The 20,950-nt window shown below is 38.0% G+C and overlaps 1 protein-coding gene across 2 annotated transcripts in view; it reads right to left on the reverse strand.

Annotated features, from left to right (window-relative positions):
• GHR (growth hormone receptor) overlaps nt 1-17,931 on the reverse strand; it is a 160,948-nt gene extending 143,017 nt beyond the window's left edge. For both annotated transcript variants that reach the window (XM_010395215.3, XM_019283333.2), the window contains exon 1: nt 17,777-17,931. The gene's annotated coding sequence lies outside the window, so the exon portion shown is untranslated. The remainder of the gene's footprint in view (nt 1-17,776) is intronic.
• Nucleotides 17,932-20,950: the final 3,019 nt, after the last annotated feature.

A 20,950-nucleotide genomic window follows, 5' to 3' on the forward strand; every position in this document is an offset into this window, starting at 1 on the left:
GTAATTAGATACATCCTTGCATGCCAACATTTGAGGTCTCTTTCCACAGCTTACAGGGTCTGGTCTGAGAGCACCAACTCCAAGAACGTGCTTGGTGTCTGATAATCAAAGTGGGGCTAAGAGCTGTGGCAAGCTCTGAAATCACAGGGCTGTGGGACTAGAGCAAAAAACAAACAAAACTTTTGTGCTAGTCTCATTTGCATATCAAGTCTTCTTCAATTCAATTCATTCATTAATTATTCAAACAAAAGAACTAAATTTACAAATATACACATTATTTTGTATAGCAGTCTAATCCCCATCTGTCCCCATTGGGTGGTAATCACCACATTTTTTTCCAAGCAAAATGAAGACCATGATTATTGTTAAGTAAAATTTGAGTAAAATTGTTAAGTAAAATGAGAAAATTTGTCATTAAACTAGACAAAAAAGCAACATTGATGTTAAACTGTGCATAATAGCAGAATGAGCTAATGAATGCTATCAGTTACGGTTTTGTTGCTTATTTTCTATAGCCATTTTATGGCAATAAAGACCTTGTGGTTTTGTTAAAATAGGAATGATAAACATCTGTAGTGTCCTGGGTAACAGACTGAAATGGTCTCTTTCAAAGCATGTGAAAATAATAAAACCTCAAAACCAGGTCTGAAACAAAATCCAGTGCTGACAGAATAAGCCAGAACTGTACTCACTTGCTAATTTTTTACATAATTACACTCGATTACAACAGATGAAAATGACTTGATTTTTAGTGATAGAAATAGAGAAGATGCACTGAATCTCGTGGTCCCTTCTCCTGTTGTAATGACCTGGATATCTCCACGTCGCAAGAGGGAGAAAAGGATCAATTTGCCTCTCAGTAGTAAGGATGATCACTTTTTCTTCATATTTCCTAGATTCTTTGCAGCATTCAGACATGTGCCACTTTATCCTGTAAGTGTTTTATCACTATACTACAAAGTACAAATTTGATATGATAGTTGTCTTTCTTACCATTTTTAATATTAAGCTCTCCTTTTTCTTCTCTATCTCAACCTTTTGTTCTTTCTCCCTCAGAAGGCTGCCAGCTTAGTCCATGGTTACTACCTCTTCTTGCCTTCTCTAGAGATATAATGCAACTCCCTCAGGACAGTAGACATGGAAATCTCCTTTGCTGGTATGTCTCTCACTGCTTCTTAACTTCCTTTTAGAGTATTGAGCCATTCGTCTTCCCGCCCCAAAATTGCCTCTTGTATTTCATTATAATTAAAAAAAAAATTCCTCCAGGTCCCCATAATGTAGCCTAACAACACATTTGGTAGTGCCTTGAGCTATTAAAAAGAATGTTTCCATTATTTGGGCACTCAAGATATTTATTTATTAGTGTCCTGGCCATTTATAGGCAGCAGAACAGCTGACTTCCATCTATTACTGTAGGGGTTTAATTCCTTTTTTAAATCAAACCATCATCATTGAGATGGATGAGGCTCCCCTCTTCTATTTCAAAGGCAGAATCCATGAAATTTTTATTGAATGTGAAATGCAGCTTGAAAGAGCAGAAACAAAATGCTGCTGTGACCATTACAATACTCATTCTTCTTGCTGTTCCATAAGCATCAAAAATTGGCCCTAAATGTAGGACTCAAGCAAACCAGAGACTCAAAAATAATTAAACAAGGCAATTAGAGCAGATATGTACTGGTAAGTGTTGGAAGCAGCAAGACTTACTAAAGGTATGCCATTACCCGGTAATCCTGCCTGCAGGGACAAAGGGGATCTTGGTCCTGTGTATCCTCTGCTGATCTTCTGTGCTATTCCATAACATTCTGCTTATTTCACAATAAGTCAATGAGTCTACTGTGTTGCAACTCCACCCCAGAGCTACTTAATTTGCTGGGCTGGCAAGTGGACTGTTTGCTGGGATGATAAATACCAGCAGAACTCCCAGGTCACCAGGGTTTGTGGCATAACCTCTGATTGTAGTCTGGGCAGAGTCTGAGAGTAGCATGAGTGCATTCCCGCCAGACTCTGTCTTGTGACCAAGGCACCTCAAGGGTGTTTAAATAAAGGCCTTGTCCCTCCAGCTAGTCACTTTTTGATCCCTCTTTTTCCCTACTAAAAGCTATTCCACATGGTGATCCTATAGTATCTCTGCCAGTAACTGTGTGAGAATGGTTTAATACAGTGATTTCCCCTGCTAAGGGAAAAGGCCTCAGAAGATGCATAAGTCTGTTTTGGTTTTTAACCTCGACAGATAGCATCTTTGGATTTGACTCTACTAAGCTGGGTGATTCAATTCACCCTTCCTCCTTTCCCAAGTGTTGGGTAGCCATGAGTCCTATCACACTCATGGCCCACACCACCACTAAGAGAATTTTGCTGTGGACATCAGCATCTGAGATCCAGGAGAACAGAAGGTTTCACTGTAGGTTGTTCTATGCAGAGTGCCATTGCTCTGCCAGTGCAAGAGAGCTTTTCATCCTCCCTGATCAGACTGGTCAAGATTCAGGAAGAATGGGTAGAGGAAATGAACACAGTAGTCTGTAACACAGATTGTATCCTCAGCCAGAAGAAGGCTAAACTAAACAAAGCACAGAATCCACCAAAAAAAACGACACTAGCATAAAAGTAAGGCATAAATGGCTTTCTGATGGTAGTTTTGTTATAAAATCCTAACAGAAATCACTAACGGAATTATAGAGAAAAGCCTTCTTTTCTGTGTGCAGAAAGGAGATATGCTTTGAGGTACAAAGCACTTGGGATGTGAAGGAGGTCTTAATGGGTGACTTGCTTTGATTAAGTCAGCCTGTGAACTTTGAGCATTTATTTCTTGGGCAATCTTCAAAGACTGCCTTCCCTCCAGATTCCTCAGAGAGCCATGCCTTTACACAGAATGTACTTGTCTTTCTATTGAAGAGTTGTTGTTTGCACTACAGTAATTCTTGCTTTCTCAGCTTACTGAAACCCCCATTAGTCCCTGTGATCAGTTGCTACCACCATTCATTTTCCATTTTTGTGTTCTGCTTGAATTCATTTGGCTTTCAGAGGACTGCTCATCTCTGAGCACAAAAAGGCTCTCGGTTCTTCACTATCTGAAGGAAGTAATTACTGTGCTCACAGTCTCTGGCTCCTCAGCCATCACTAATGCCTAAGGAAATTGCAGAAGCATGGGCCAAGACAAACTCTATTCCCTATCACACAGTTACCCTGACACAGTAAATTTTCTGACATTTTTGTTGCAAAGCCTCTGTAAAGTGGTCTGTGTCCGGCACTGACAGAGCTGTAGTGTCAAAGTGCAAATGCCTGACATTCTTCAGTGCACTTATCCTCATGAGGAATACATTTCAGATGCAGAGAAGTCCCTTCTCCCTGCTTGTAGATGGGAAGTGAGGTCTCCAGAGGGTGAGATTTAAAAAGTTTCATCCCCGGACACATTTGTCTATCCCTCCTGCCTGCAGAGAGACCCTTAATAACTGCAGGAACTAGAACTTCTAACCATGAGTTAGACCCTGTCCTTAATTTCTTACTAAAAACTGCAGAGGAGGTATTTTAAGATTCGGGGAATTGGACAAGAGTATTTTGCAGGCCAAAATATTACTGAAGGTGTTGGTTCATTTCTCCTATTAACATTTCTACCTTCTTGTGCTTGGTTTCAAGAGGCAGCTGATATATTCTGTACTCTGAAGAAAGATTTCATTTCCCTTGCATTTATTGGCAAAAGACCAAGAAGGTACATCTGATTCCAAACAGAAGTTAGAAAGACAATAGGTCCATCGTTTGAGAAATGACCAAAAAGAATAATTGTGATTTTGTTGGGTTGTTTCCTCTCACGAATGGTTGGGCTCCAAGCAAAGAAGATGCACTTGGCAGTGAGAGACAGCTACTCCCACTGCACTGTCATTATAAGTCATTATAACTGGAGATGCATAAATAAATATACAGACAAGATTTGTAAAGACAAGCTGTCCCTAAAACAGCAGCTGAGGACTGTCAGTTAAAGTCACAGGCAACCTCCAGCACACCTTGAAAACTGATCACTGAACATTTATAATATTTGCATTCAAATTGTACCACACTGTTACCTGAAACTAGGCCATAAACCATTTTTGGCAACAGCAATGATTTCAAGATTAAGCCACTTAGCCACTTTTTCCCCTTTTGAGGTAGATTTCAACAGCAGAAGCTAGGCAGAAGTTTCTGGGCTGCAGTATGAGGACTTGCACATGAGCACCGACCTCATGGTGCAGCAACACTCTTGAAATCTAGGGCTGTAGTAATTTCCAAGGTAACAATAGCATCTGTTTCATGACTGTACCATAGTAATCTTTGCTGACTAAAAAGAGATGAAAAACCTGATTTATTGCTGATAATGAGATCAAGACTGGGCAAACTGGTTTTCTTTGGAGAGTTGTCAGAGATTCTAGGCATTTTCTATTGTAAATGCTGTTCATCAAAAACAGAGCAGCACTGTAACACTTCTCCTTTACAGATGCCCATGTTAAATATGGCTGATCAGGTGAACAGTAAAGTTCAGAGCACAAAATAAAAATATCTTTAATTTAATAAACTCAGTAAATAAACCTGTAAGTTCTCAGCTGGAAGGATAGAAAGTTGTATGAGAATGAAAGCGCTTGACTGACTGTTGAATGGGGGCTGTTACATTAGGGATTTTATTGGATGGCACTTACATGACGTGCCTTTATAATTGGTTGAAATAGTACAGAGACTGTTTAGCTTATTTTAAGACATGAATCCCAACAGCCTTTGACAGAAAAGAAAAACTACAAACAAACAAACAAACAAACAAACCATCCCCAACTCCAAAACACACTCCAGAGAAGTTAAAAGTTCATTCCAGATTAAGCTCAGATGTCATATATATGTCAGCTGCAAGGGAAAAAGAATCAGGCTGAACCTGTGAATTGAAGCTTTTATAGTTTTGAGTGCCTAGTCTTGCAAGTCAGTGAAATTAATTTTCAGAAATCGACTACTGTATTAATATAGTAATAACCTTATAACATTCTGATGAATGACCTTCAAATGCTGTGTAAAAAGGGTATGCTAAGAAACTGGCTTGCAACCATTTGCTAGAGAGATTCTTTTTGAAACTGATTCTTAATACAACTTCAAGAGGTCCAGTTTTATATGGGGGTTTTTTTTCAGAGGAAGGGTGGTGGGAATATCAGCCTTGCTGTCTTGCTAGTGAAAGGAAAATTTAAAAAATCCCTCGTGTTTGTATTCCTTGGCAGTAAAAGCCATGGTAAGAGAAAACCTTTATTCCTCTGCTATTCTTTTCATTGATGCCATCCTCGCCTCGGTCTGCCCATGCATTCCTGTTTCTTAATCAGAATATGCATGCTTCGGCTAGCCTACAAGTTATATTATCAGTTGTTACTGTCCATTTCTTTTCTTGGTGTTCTTAGCCATCCACATTTCTTCCCCTTAGAACATAATAACATCTAGATTTCCCATTTTTCTTTGTCATGGTTCTCATAATCTCTAACTCTCCCACTTTCATGCAGCCTCATAATTCCCCGGAATGTCTATACCCATCTCTTTGGGTTCAGGGTTCTTGGTACTCCTAGGTTGAATTTTACCACAGGGTTTCTGCCCCACAAGAAAGACACAGCACTGCAAGAGCATAAGCTTCTCCTTCGTTAGTGATAACAGGCAGAGACCCTTTTTTGTTAGTCTCACATACAAATCTAAAGCTGTCTGTTACAGCAACTAAAAGTTAGTGCAAAAGAAGTCAATGAAAAGTCATACAAGTGAGATTTGAAATGCCCTTACACATGTCCACATTCAGTGACTTATGTCGCCTTTTAGTGATGCTTCTGAGGATACTTCAGTGGAAGTCAGATGCTACAAAAGCATGTAGAGACAAATTATTTATTTCCACAAGATTGCTGTAAAGCAAAAGCTCCCTTCCCTTAACTTGAGCTAAAGTTATGCTGGGGAATTTTCATAGCATCTGTCAATACTATTGAGGGGAGATGGATAAACAACCCCCTGTAATAATGTTAATAGCAAGGACTTAATCTGAAATGAAGAGAAGAACAGTTGTTCTTCTGATGCTGTCCTTTGCACACTCTCTGAATCAAGTTAAACATGCTCACTACATTTGCTATTCATTTTAATCAATTTCAATCCCGACCAGCAATATTATGGCCCCTATATTGTTTCTTTATTTCAGAACTTCATTTTCCCCATATATTACTGTTTCTGTTTGGTTGGATATTCAAATATGGCATGTTTTCCTTTAACCACATCCATAGTAGAGGATCAAAGTATGTAAATGGTGATTAAGTGAGCCAGGGAAACTTGTACAGTTGTGGTACAAAACATTGCCATAAAAAGCTATGAAGGTGTACTACAAAATGACTACTTAGCCCTTTCATTAGAAAGAAACCAGTCTTCCTGAAAGATTAATTCATCTTAATTTAGTAGGCATTATGCAGGTACTTCAAAACACCTCTGAGATTTTCATGCATATTTGATTAACTGGTTTCCAGCCTGAAAGATAAGATCCAAATCCCACCAGTCATAAAACCTTTATACTGATTTCAGTGGGTTTGGATACAGACACAAATCCACACAGCCAGGAAAGCAGTTACAAATGCAGGGGAAAGTACTACAATGACAAATACAGCTCAGACTGACTCTACATGCTGCCACTGCACAGATCTTCTCTGAGAAGAAACTGTGCAAAATCTGTGCAGTGAGAGTTTCTAAAAGTGTAAAGAAATAATTCAGCAAGCATGGAAGGTGTTGAACTCGACTTCAGGTCTTGTTATGGAAGATAAAGATAAATTGGAAGCTTGTGGCTGGCTAGGAAGTAGGAATCATAAACTAAATGTGTTCATTAACACTTGCAAGAAGCCAATACAAGTCCTACCAGTTCCTTTGGAAAGCTTAAGAAACTGTGTTTTAAGATTCTTTGTCAGAAACCTGAGAAATAAGGCACAAAAATGTGAGGAGTACCTGTACCAGTCAAAGTGATTTGAACAAACATAACTTTAGTAAGAGGATAAAGAAACACAATAAAACAATAAACCAGTCAAAGATTAAAAAATAATCTACAAAACAAGCTATGTCAATATTACTAACCTTCTCACATGTCCATTGCAGCAGTCCAAATGTAGACTAACATCCTTATCCAAGATAAGAAGTATCTGAAATCGTCAGTCTCTGCAGTATGTGGAATTCTAGGGCATGTATTGCTGGGTAAAAGGCAGCTTTAGTTATTTGTGCTGCTGCTCGTCAACTCCACCACCACTCTTGCTGCCTTCCTACCCACATCTATCATCATTGCCAGAGAACTCTCCCAGCTGCTGTTGGTCTTCAGCCTGTGAGCTCTTCTGGCCCTTCCAGAAGACTACTGCAGTGCTTTGCTCTTACAAGAAGTATAAATTTACCCTTCAAAAATGGACAGTATTGGCCCTGATTTTTACTTGTCTCAAAATCTTTCACCCTCCCATTGCTGGCTGCAGCCACTGTCACAGCAGCATTTGTCTACAGGAATATTTGTCAAAGATTTAATTTCTGGAAGTTTCCAGACATGACTTGCAGTCCTGCAGTCACTTCAACATAATTTATTTTTTTTCTCTAATAGAACTATTCTAAGTTATTCCGCATCTTGCACATAAATGATGTCTGGTTGAGCTGTTCACTTCCCCTCTTTCTCAATAGGCGCCAAGAGAGGACTCTTCTCTCAGACAGGTTCCTGCCCACAATGAGTACTTTGGTAGCTACAAAGTATTTCTACTTCTGTTTACTTTGAACTGAAGAGCACCTCCAGTAATGGGAACAGTAAGCTGAAATTTCCTTTCAACACTGCTCGGTTTTTTCTAGTAAATTTCAGAATTCAGAGGAATTATTTCTGAAGTAATTTTCTGGGTAAGAGAATATGAGGGAATAGTGTGATTTGAACCCCATTCTGTTAAACACATATACCATCTACTTTCAATTACTTTGGTCAATTGATAACCATCACCTAAATTCAAGAGTCTAAATTCTCTATAGCAGCAGGAATCGAGGCACCTTTGAATGGTGATTCTTAGCATGTAAACTAGACACATAAATTCAGAATATGCAACCACACCTTCTATAATCTACAGATCAAAGAGAAACGTCTGCAGGAGTGCTCTGCATGAAGGATGGGTAGCTCAGAGAGAATATGGTTAAAAGCACCACCAGTGTCTCTACCAGGAAATAAATACTCTTTAATTAACAAGTTTTGGCCTCATCTGCCTTGCACAGAGCAACTGCAATGTACTTCTGTGCTATCCCTGGTGCTTTGGATGAATGTTCTGCCTCCAGCATAGCACAACACAGTGCAAATGCGAAACCCAATATGCATTCAGGGCAGCACCTCCTCCTAGAAGCCAGAAAGTGCTGAGACTTGGGTACGATAAATAGGAACATAGACTGAGTCTTCAGAGGAAAAAACATGCAGTAGATAATGTTCTCTGCAGGGACCAGCCCTGTCCCTTGGGATCAGCATTGGTCTCCCAGCTTCTGGCTTGTTGCTGGACTCAACACTGTGCTAAAGCCCAGCCAGGTCCAGGTGTTCCCATGGGTTTGCACTGAACCTAACAAGCTTCTGGGACTCCGAGATCTGTGGGTGGGGTGTATTTGTACTCCCCAGCAGCCCTGGTCTTCAATATGAGATCAGAAGGCACCTGACCTGGATGGGCTTGCTGGAAACCAGGTTGCATATACCAGGGTGTTTCTTTCTTGTGTTTTGCTGCAGGACAGGGGTGACACTGGTCCCAGATGTAAACTGGTGTGAGAATGGTGCTTGTGCCAAACTTTAGCAGTCCTTCCATAATTCACATAAATAATCTGCTATCCAGATAACTGATATTTGACTGTTGTAAGAAATACAGATTCTGGAAGTTTCTGGTCTAACAGACAAAAACCAAACCATGAGTGTAGACAGAATATTAATTTTTTAAAAAAATTGCTTATGTAAAAACAAAAGCAAAAACCCGGAAAGAAAACCTTAAAATTCTACCATTATCAAAGGTGAAAAATTAAAAGGATTATTTAATGAATCTTCAAATAAAAGAGGATGTGAAACAAAATTCTGACAGACCTGTTCTGTGAAGAAATATTTTCTTTCTAATCAAATGTTTATAATCTTTTATAAACAAGTGCATTTTTTATGGGAGTGGTATGTACCACAACCTAGATGCAATCATGATTCCTCCAATGAAAATGAAAATATTTTTACTCTTCACATTAGTTTAATGCAGAAAAAAACCCCTTAAATAAAGTATGTTTGTTGACCTCTGCTTGCCTAGTAAGTAAATAGATATTAATCACAGCAGCTCTCTTAAGTTTTCTGAATGTCTTTTGGTGTTACACATGAGAAGACTGACATATTGGCATTTATAGAGCACATACATAAAGAATTCAACTTGACTGGCACACCTTGTCCCTTGGAAGGAATTGCACTACTATTTTCCCATGAAGCTTGTGTATATATAAAGGAAAGAACTGCATGCATTATTTCAAGGGATGAGGTTAACAATAGAAATTCAAACAGATAGCTATAAACTTAGGAAAGTGATGATAAGTACAGACCGTCGTGCACATTGATTCCAGACTGCAGATTTGTGGACTTTAATTTTATACTAGGTAAACAACCACACTGGACCACTAATGATATGCTGCCTGCTTTCCGGGTCCCCAGCCCAAGGCAGCCACAGTCTGCATTTCGTAGATGCTGACAAGTCAGTGCAGCTGAAGGCAGCAGATGCCATGAGTGACTGGTGGCCATTGGACAAGTTCCCGGCATCTCCAGCGAATAACACAGGTAACGAAACAGTTTAGTGGCTGCCTCTGTAAATTCTGGGACAAATATTTATGAAGTTTACAAAGTACTGTATCTGGGAGCTGAGATGGCCAACTCGTTTGTGTTTGTAGGCTGCTCTGATCCTATGGTAACAAGCATAAAGGGAATAACTCATTTAATTGTGGACACAAGGTTCAGATTACATACAGTAAGCAAGATGAAATCAGACAATGACTAGGAGGAATCAAAACAAATATTGGGACATTATGTCACCTACTCAGCACTTTGCATTTACAACACAGAAGTACCTTCTTTGGGGGACTAAGGAAAAGTTCCAAGCAGCTTCCTCTGAGCATCGAAGTGACTTTTTTAGCTGAATAACAACAGTGCTTGTGTTTTGCCAAACCACATTCTGTATCACTATAATCCACTGGATGACATAAAGGTTAAACAGACTTCATTTTGGCATTTCTACTGTTTCTTGATTTTAAAATTCAGAGTAAGTAACAATATTATAAAGACACTAACAAGTTATACCCTACCATACAATCTCTTATCCAAAATGCTGCACAGTTAACACTATCTGCCTAATTAATGTACCTTTACCTAATATAGCCATTTCATTAATTGTTAATTATATTGTTATGTAATTAATAAACAGCATGTAATACATATAATAAGCAATATTAATATATTGAACATTTTAATGTTATTTTCGTTTTTATAGAAAGACATTTATGTCATTTATAGTTATAACTGAATGTAAAGTATTATTTAGTATGTTGCTCTTTCCTTAAAAACCACTTTCCAACTGGTATACACACTTGACAGCACTGGAGACATTTATGTTTGATTAACTTTACTGTTCTGCTTACACCAGTGATTATTTGAGGGCACTAAAGGGATCTTAATTTAAAGACAGGAAAAGCATCCAGAGAACTATTAAGGATAAAAAATTACTTGTGACAAAATCAAAAGTTTGCCCTCTGAGATTCAAAAATTGCACAGAATTGGATGCAACTAGCAAGAGAAAAGTAATAGTGTTACAGAGACTAAAGAGTACACAGTCCAAGCCTATTGGACTATCTCCAGTCCATTCAGATGAAAAGCTGATATACCAAAATCAGCTCATCTTGTCTACATGACTGTACTGCTTCAGTGAGAGTATATGGCACTGAGCTGGGGGACAAAGTAGGTTTTTATTCTGAACAAAACTAGGTGAAGATCCTAAAACAGTGGGCAATTTACCACTGAAAGGTTCTTTGGAAAATGTTCCCCATACACACATTCACAGCATGTGCAAGCCTATTTTCAGCTATTTGACCTAGAACAGCCTCAGCCTTGCCAGTATTCAGAGGCTGCCTGTCCAGGCCCTTCCTTGCTCTCTAACCTCCTCTTTGAACACTATCTATATAACTCTCCATTACATCTCATGAAAGATTCAACTGACAAGGCTTTCAAAAGAAAGTCTATTCAAATTAATAGTTCTTAACATATGTGTTTCATACTAACATATGTCAGTTTCATACTATAATCCAGTACTGCCCATTTATACTTAAACTTCAAATACTGCCCAATCTTTGCAATCCTTATGATGAAGCTGAATTCTGGTTTTGTAATGTCCAGACAAGATTGTATATGAATATTCAGTAACTATGTGCCTATAACCACACAAAATATTTGTCCCTGGTGAAACCAGAAGAGGGAATTTTAAGATAGCTAAATTTTTTTTTAAAAGTACTTCAGCTTCAAAGACTATATTTAAAACTTTTTCCCAATTATCCAAGGTTCCGAAGAAAAGTTAGCCTATGCATGCCAAATATACTGCTGTCATAATTATTAAAGTAACATTATTGATCATGTTGTATGTTAAAAAATATTCATTGGTCTTTTTTTCCCCTAGGATGCATAACAGAAAGACTTGTACTTCTTTTCCAGAAATCATTTTGAGACAACTTCAGAGTCGGCAAGCTGGCATATAAGTGGCACCAAACTGCACCGTTCAGATGACTGGGATTTTTGACATATGAGCACATTTTTTTTTGCAAGAGTTTGCAAATGCTTGAGTGGTACTTGTATTAATGTAATAAAAGAAGTGCAAGACCAACCGAGGCATGAGTATTTCTTTGCTATTGCGCTCTCTTCAATTGCAGCCATAACTATTGTCATAACAATTCTCAAGGCAGTGGAACAAATGCAGCACCAATTAAAAGAGGAATCCTAAAGGGTTCTTGCAGTCAATACAGATGATTGCCATAGTGTGTTATTTAAACTCACATTTGTCAATCCTTTGGCGTTACATCTGCTACATGGCAAAACACTCGTATTCTGACAAATTAGTCTTTTTACATGGTGTTTGAAAAAGGAATTTTTCAGGCTGATAGCAGGACAAAAGATTTGGTGTACTGCTAATCAAAGGTATCACTAGGATTTTATGGATAAATTACAGCGCACCTCTTGGCGCCTCCTTCTCTATCATTTTGAGAATATTGCAGAAAACTCTTCTTGTCTAGGAGGTTAAATGACCAGAAGCAATAAAACAAGTCATAGAGAAACAAATGAGGGTTGCTACCACTATCTTGTCTGCATAACCCACACTGTGCATAGCATGGCTTTGTGAGTAAACATTTGGTGTAAGAAATACTACAGACATCAGTAAAGTAATTTTTTTTTCACAAATAAGTATTTATAAACCAGGATGATTTGCATACAACATTTAAAGACAGAATTTGTCATAAGGTGTGGTGTGGTGACTTGGTGACCATTTTGGTGATAGATGTGTTTCATTCTCTTGCCATGTGTGCCTTGGTCAGTGCTGTGCAATGCATGTAAGGGCCTGACTCCTCACAGGAGAAGCAGGAGAGCTGGGCTGCCTGAAGGACAATTACTGCTGCCACTGAGAGTAAGCAAAAGATATTGCTTTCCTCCTGGCTTGAAATTTCTCAGTAGAGAAAATTTAAAAGTCAAACTGTGGTTAACACTGTGATAGTACTCACTAGAAACAAATATAAGGCAGAATAAAGCCTAGGGCTTAGGTTTCTGCCTAAGGCATTCATGCCTACAGACTCCCCCAGTTCACAGGCACTCTTTTGGCAGCCAGGGAAGAAATAAAGATGCCGGCTTTGGGTGAAAGAGTTCATTTGCCCAAGGAGGCAGAGGTTTCATGGAGAGTTGATCAGAACAATCCATCACTGCTATGAAATACTAACTTAGCTTTTTTTTTTTCCCCAAGTACCTAATGTATTGTCTGGACAAGTTTTGAAGCTGTCCTACACTCTCACAGAATGCAAAAAGCTTCAGATTGCATACTTGATATTTCCAAAAATCTTAAAAATTAATATTTGTGTTTCTGTAACATGTATGTTCATACCTGTATATGTTAGAATAAGTCCAAAGAAACTTTCAAAGTTATTTTAAGTGGCATGATTTTCTTTTAGCGTGCATATTTGCTTGAAATATTCATGTTATTTTGTGCCATATATTGCATACAGAGAAGAGGTATTCTGGATCCTCTTTTTATTTTTCTTTCTTTTTTTTTGTTTGTTTTTCTGGTTTTTTGTGTTTTGTTTTGTTTTGTTTTGCTTTGTTTTGTTTTGTTTTGTGTAACTCCTTTCAGCTCTGCTGCCACACTGGAGCCAGTTACTCCAATTATCTGAAATTACAAGATTAAATTTTGCATATTCATAGTCTTGGGAAGAAGGGGAGTTCATCAGGAGGATGACAAACGTTGCTTGTTATGAGAAGAGGTAACATTTAACCTGGTGACAGCATCATGCACAAATACAAAGGAACTAAGCCATAGTTCTGGGTGAAAGCTCCAGTTGCAGCTGGAGACATTTTTGAATTAGACAAATAAGCAAGAAAATCAATGTTTTGAAGATTAAGCATGGGTTAGTATAACATTATTTCCTGAATATTCAGGCAAAATTAAAGTATTATTTCCTCTAAAATTAGGAAATGGTAACATATTTAAATTAGGTTGACTAACACATATTATTTCTATGCAAAGCTAACCAACAAGGTACTGTAGGTGCCTCTGTCTAGCCTGAAAATGAACTTAAAAAATGAAACTTGCAATTAAACCCCTTTCATTTTTGCATTCTTCATCTTTGTAATATCCTGCCACAGTTGCATTCTTTTCCTGATCACTGCCAGCAGTAAGAAATGTTCTTGTCCAGAAATGGCATGGACATCTATTTCTCTCTTCAATCTGTTCCATTATTTTCTCTGATTCTCCTATTACTTTCTTCCGCCATTATTTCTTATCTTCTGATTCATTGCAGATAGAGTCACAGACTTTGAGATCCTTGGGGTCCAGCTCATCAGTGTTTTTTCTCAGTGTTTTGTTCTTAGCAATGCAATACATGGCTAGCTTATATTAGCAGAAGACAGAACTCCACAGACATCAACAGCTACATAGCGCAGAAAAACATTGACAGCAGGAATTTTTTCTGGCATTGCATGTGGAGGGAGAGAAAGAAGAAAATGACATAAGATACTGAAATACCACAGATGAGATTTAGGCAGAAAAATGGCTTAGTAATCAGTGACTATTTCTTCCACATTGAAAGCTGAAATACAATGTTTCTCTACTACCTTCCTATTCCAAAATGGAAGCAAATGTTCAATTTTAGTTTAGAATCAAGAGTCCGTTCTTTGCTAAATTTGTTGCGACCCGTCTGTCTCGTTGCATTTCATTGCATACATTCATTTTTAAATTATATCTCCATTTTAAAATTTAGCAAGTAAAATAGGATTAAAGAGCTTAACAAGCACTTAAAAGAAGGCTAAGCACTGTGGCCTTTCCATTTGACTGGTACTCCTTTTTCAGAAGTAGTGACTTTGAATAGCAAAAATAACAGAGGATATTGAGTAAAAAATTAGTTAATATGGCAAATAGGAAACTCCTGATTTTTCCACTAGTTGCTTATGTGACTTTGGATCAATCACTGACTCACTGTGCACCCCTTCCTTTGCTTGTAACACAGGCTCTGTAGGGCAGGGACTGCTTTCTGCTCCATGGTTTTATAGCTGCAATGCTTCTCTGCCGCATTGGATGCAGGTGGTCACTAAGGATGGACCTTACAGTTTGGGGTGTATGAGTTTTCTGAGACCAAGTACCACAGAGCAGTCAGAATCAATGATTTACTGGATACCGCCTTTTCTAACTTGCTAAGATAATTGAAGAAGCACAGACAAGGACATCCAATGCATTAGCTATTTTAGTGAGAGATAAAATAATGTCACCACTTAGTGACAAATGCCATATAATCTTGCTGAACATTACATGTGTACTTCTAATAGTCTTGCATTATGTAGGCTTGTAGTTAAGATAAATTGAGATTTACAATTTAATAAGAATTACTTTGCTCTGGAAAAATTAACTTATTATTTCTGTTATGAAGCAATAACCAAATCAAACATAGGTGTTTAAGCTCTCATTCTAGCCACTAAATACCTGATTATTGCTTCACAAAGTAACCTGAATATCATAATCTGATACAACTACCTTGTTGTTCAAGTAGTTAGTAAGCTCTGGGCAAATTCTCAGTATCAGTTCCAAACCTCAGCTAAAGAAAATTATGTGGTAATGTAGGGATTCATAGCTGAGTCTCTCAGATTCTGGCATACTCAAAGCATATTCCATTTGCTAAGATTTGTGACAAGATTTTCAGGCCATGTGCCTAGAGCCTGGGGAAATGCAGACTAAGGGTTTTCAGGAATTCCTTTAGGAGATGTATGGATGCAGTGCTGGGTCTACAGAAGTTGCACAGATTTGTTTTCACCAGTCTAGCCTCACTGCAGACAAGAGTATAAATAAGGTCAACATACACCACTGAAGTCAGAAATAACTGGAGTAGAGTTTATGGAGTTTTCAAAGGATTTTGTGATTACAAAACCATTACAGTGATTCTGCATAATTTTTAGTATACTTGTGTAATGTGTAAAATCTCCCAAAGAGTTCACTTCTATTTTTATAGCAAATACAAAACAAAAATATTTGATAGTATAATGAGAGAAATCATAAAAAGAGCTAAAATTAGTACTCTGATAGAATGTAGCTCTTCAGGAATGAGGAATGTCAAATATTTCAGACTTTTTGACTATTCTAAAAATTAACAATATTGTGGTAAAGTAATTTAAACTACATGCCACCAAAACCAGTTCCAATTTCTGCATAGAGCGTCAGTTGATTATAAATATAGATAAATAATTATGATGTTTTAACAGTAAATTAATCAAATATAGATTTGAAATATTAACTAAAATGAGATTATTTCAATACACAGTTTTGATTAGGAAAAGACACATGGAAGAAATTTTGAAATTGCTGCAAATGAAATATATAATTTCAACATGACTAAACCAAGATTTTCTTTAAAAAATTTGAAATGACATATGTTTACAAGCTGATACACAATTTTTAAAAATAAGAAAAACCCCACAGAATGTTTTATAAAAAGGGCTAAGTACACAGGAGGTAAAACAAAATTATTGAGTTTGTGGATACAGATTTTGAAACATTTGGTGTTGATCCAAAATTAAATACTTGTGTGTTATTTTGTAAGGAATCAGAAAATCTTTTATAATCCTACCTGAGTAAAATCTCCCTTCTCCCATTCTACATCTCAAAAATTTCTCTCTTACAACACGGAAACAAACCCCAATAAATTACATAAGTCAAAATCTAAGAGTCAAAGTAATCCATTGTCAAGATGGGAAACTTTAGGTCTGAAAAGACTGAAAAGACACACTTGAAATATTAGATTGAACAGACACACCACAAGACCTTCATGAAGCCCAGGTACTCTGCTTTCAGTGTACAGGGAAACTATATCTTCTGTATACTTCATATGAACTGTAAATATCAATGTTTAAAAATGTCTGGATATGCAGCAGAGGAATCAGGGTTTTACAAAGGGCAGTAGGTCTGAGCCAAGGAAATTGTAGTATTCCCAAACATACCTAATGTTTCAACTCCGAGCATTCCTGGAAGAATTGGATTTACCTTATGGCTAGTGTGCCACATCTGTGAAGCCCCACTGAGGGCTTTAGCATAGGCCGTGAGATCCCAAGTGGGTTCTGTATTAGCTCAAGATTAGTTAATCTTGGAACTAACATTGACAGGATCTCCAGAAACTGATTTAGAGAAAACAATTTTAAGATTATGTGATTAGCAGGTAAATTGTTACATTTATTTCCTCAAATCATCACACCATCTATTTAACCACTGTTGCCTCTGTGTAAAGTGGAATGCAATTATGACATAACTAAGAGATTGCTTGGGCTGTTTACCCAGCAGAAAAATGTTATTTCAAATGGTATACATCTCATTTAGTTTTCTTCTCAAAGTTATGCCACACATCACATTTATATTTTCATTTTTTGTTGATGATTCTACAATAAACTGCTATGCACAAACATAAAACTGAAATTATTTTCCCAAAAGAAAACTTTCAGTGAAAAAAGAGGAAAAAGAAATTGTAAAAATTAAATGTCAAATTTCTAGGCATATCACAAAATTGTCATGAAAAAAATGGAATTTAAAGGCCTGTTTTTTCAGCTTCTTGTTTTGTTCTGAAAACAGGAAGTATATTTTAATCTGTAGAAATCCTGTGTGTTTCGTAGATTTGTTAAAACTTCCTCCCCCAACCACATTTTCTCTTCTCTCCATCCTCAGTGCAGATGAGAAGGAAAAAGAGCATGTGAGAAGAGACAGACAGATACAGGCGGTCACTACCGGAGTGCCAGCCTCAGCCCAATCAGCAGTTCAGACTGGACACGGTGGTTTAGCTGGATAAACTGCAGGAACAGAGCCCCTCCTGTCTCACTGTACAAGCCCTTGAGACGAGGCGGAAAGGTTTCTGACAGGTCCTTTGCTTTAGAAATGCCGGGTTCAGATTTCCCATGCTTTCTCCTGCAGCCTCTAATGATGACCATCTGGATTAGGTGGTGTTTTGGTCACCTGAGGCCCTATAGAAACCCCCGTGCTCCTACCTGGACTGAGCAGCACCGTGCCAGGCCAACAGCGTGTCTCCTGCGTGTCTGTCCTGCTTCCCCGCTGGCCTGGTGGCTGGGAGCCGGCTCCGTTCAGAGCCTGCACAGCAGTGCTGGAGTGCTGCTGGACCTAAAATAAAAGTCTTCAAAGGGTAAAGTATGGGCTTGTGGTGTGTTTACATGAGTTCAAGGGTTCCTGACCAAAGCTGGTCTGCACCTGCCCAGCCAGAGCAGGGGTGAGAGAGATATGCCATATCTGCATCCACCTATGTCAACATGTCCCCTGCATGGCCTTGGAGCATGGATTGCTCACACAGTGTGACACAAAGCAATTATTGCATCTAAGGCCCTTTCTTTGCTTGCTTCTATTTTGTTATGAAGACTTAGAAAAATAAGTTATTTCTCTCCCAGGATTTATGAATTTCATCATCTTTGCAGTCTGTGCTTGAATACTCTCTGAATGACATCAGGGTTTTATCTCTTGTAAGCAGAGAGTCTATGCAAAGAGGCTGGCCCAGAGGCCCATTACAAAAAGCATTATTTGGGAAGGGATCTCAGTAGGGAGAAACTTAGTTTTGTTAGTTTTGCAGTCCAGACAAAGACTTTAGTGGCCCGTTGAAATAGAAATGTCACCTTGCCAAGTTTAACACCCCTGAAAAATCTATGCTAACAGTTGGGTAATGAAGTAAATTGCTTCTTTGAACTCACATGGATCAGATCTTCCATTCCAGGGATACCTAGTATCTTCATGGTTAATGTACATCAGTTGTTCATGATGCTATTTTCATATATACGCTATCTTTATCCCTTTCATCTGTTTTGTTGCTTTGAAACTAAATATGTCTTTTTTGGGACCTAAACTCTTCTGATGGACCCAAATGCTGGTTAACTGATTGGAAAAGTAATTTTGAAGTAAATGGTACACATTTATATGAAGCACTTGTTCTGACAAGGGAAGGCTCATTCTTTGATCGAAGTCCAATCATTTTGTACCTGTGCTCCTCTATCACAAAAAATTGATATTTTGAAAGCACTAATATTGTGTACCTCCCTAATGCTTGGACCAGAAAGGAAAAAGAAAACCTGAATTGATGTTATGCAGATGCAGTGTATATTGGGCATGAAAATTTCCTGAAAGTGTTTTCTCGAGTTCTGACCATGCAGGTTCAGGTAACTCAAACCTCCATGAAACCACATCTGTGAGTGGCAGAGGAGAATTTGATCCTGATCCAAGTTGTTGTCAGAACAGTGTTAATTCACACCCAGTATTTCGTCTTTTGGGTAATGAATACAGAATCATAAGACTATAAAACTATTAAAACAGGATATCAAAGTATTAGTAGTAATCTCTAATATTCCCTCCTCCTTGTCTTTTTCTGGTTTTATTATTTGATTAAAGTTTTTCCCCTCTAGTTGGTGAAATTTTAAAAATTTACCTGGCTTCCAAAATGGCTTGAGCTTTAAGAGAGAAGGGGTTTGGACATATCCTAGATGATATATTTTGAACATGGGGAAAAAACCTTCCACTTTTTTCTTCCTTCAGGTGTTGCTTTACACATACACACATTCAACACTGTGGGTCCATCCCAACACTGTTACTTGAGAGAGATCTCAGGAGCTGTAAGACAGCCTTCCTTATAGGACAGATAATCTTCCTTTACAACAAAGAGAAGTATTTTGCAGTGGGTTTTGGTTTTGTTTTAATGAGCACTCTCACAGCTGAGCTATATGCAGTATATTTTAAAACAAAACAAAATGACCCAGTGATTCATGTTCTCAACCTAGAGCAGCAAGGTTCTTGTAACATCTACATTTTTTCAGAGAAAAACCTGAAGCACAAACATTCATTGAAAATATTCTCCACTGATGCAATATTACTTCATTTAAGCATGGCCTCCACTGAACATTACTGGGTTGTTGCTAAGAAACAGTGATACATGACACCAAATTATATTACTGACATTGAATTTTTACTCCTTTTCATGTTATAGCTTGCTTGAAAACAGCTGCAATTATACCATAAATGGAAGGAAAGCTACCAGCCTCTATTCAGTGCCTTTTGTATTTTAGTTACAGGCTGAAGTCCTTATCTTTTTACTATATGTCTGTAACAGTCCTACAGTATTTCAGTTAAAAGGTATAATACCAACATTATTGATGGTCTGCATCTGCATCTCCTACACAGTCATCTCAACAATAAAACAAATGTTCTCTTTGATTTTCACCCAATATATGCCAAATTGCAGGAAGCTTGGTCTTAGGGTTTCTCTATTTTCCATGTTAATGTGACAATCCATTTTGACCTGCAGGTAATAAAATAAAAAACATTCAAACTCATAGCTAATGTTTACAGGGTACTTCACCTTCGCTTGTTTGGATCTATGCAATTGACCAGTTGAAAGCTGAAAATGAATGGATGTTTTTCAATATGTATTTAAAACCCCTGTTCTTTTGTATAGCATATTGATAATTTTCTTCTTAAAGAGCCACTCATTCAATAGTTGATGGATAGCAAGTACACACAGCTTGTGCTGTGTGCTTATCTTCATTTATACAAACATAGCATAGCTATTTGATTATTTTTTTAATATAAAAACAGAGCCCGGAACACCTGTACCTGAAACTGGGATCTCAGCACAGCCAGCATTACAAAAATATGCAAGTGGAGAGGGGAGTTCTTCCTGTAGGGGTTAAACCTCAGAGAGTCAAAATGGACAAATGCTAAGACAAGCGGTGCTAGAGTCATAAAGATTTTACAAAAGGACTAATAATCTAAACCACGTTTGCATGTATAACATTTAAGTAGCTTGCCCATCATTTCCGTTCCAGGGCTGGTGCAGGTCCATCTATCTGAGATGTGGAAAAGCATCTTCAGTCATGGGCTTGGTAAACTGATGAAGAAGGCTTTAAACTATAGTTGCCAGGGGAGGGGAGCCTCAGTCCATTCCACTCCTACCAATTTCCATTCTGATACCTGGATCAACAGGAGAAGCCCAGAGCCTGGAGAAGGATCACAGGTCAGCAGGAGAGCAGCACAAAGGAATTCCAGCCACTCCATACAGTAAGCTGGCTTCATCGAGGCCAGCTTCTATGGGAATGCACTCAGCATGGGGAATAAACAAAAGTGAGAGACAGCTCACGTCTACAGGGCTATGAACTTATCAGCTTCATGGA

The sequence above is a fragment of the Corvus cornix genome, chromosome Z (assembly GCF_000738735.6).
Source record: "Corvus cornix cornix isolate S_Up_H32 chromosome Z, ASM73873v5, whole genome shotgun sequence".
In the NCBI taxonomy this organism is placed as follows: Eukaryota; Metazoa; Chordata; class Aves; order Passeriformes; family Corvidae; genus Corvus; species Corvus cornix.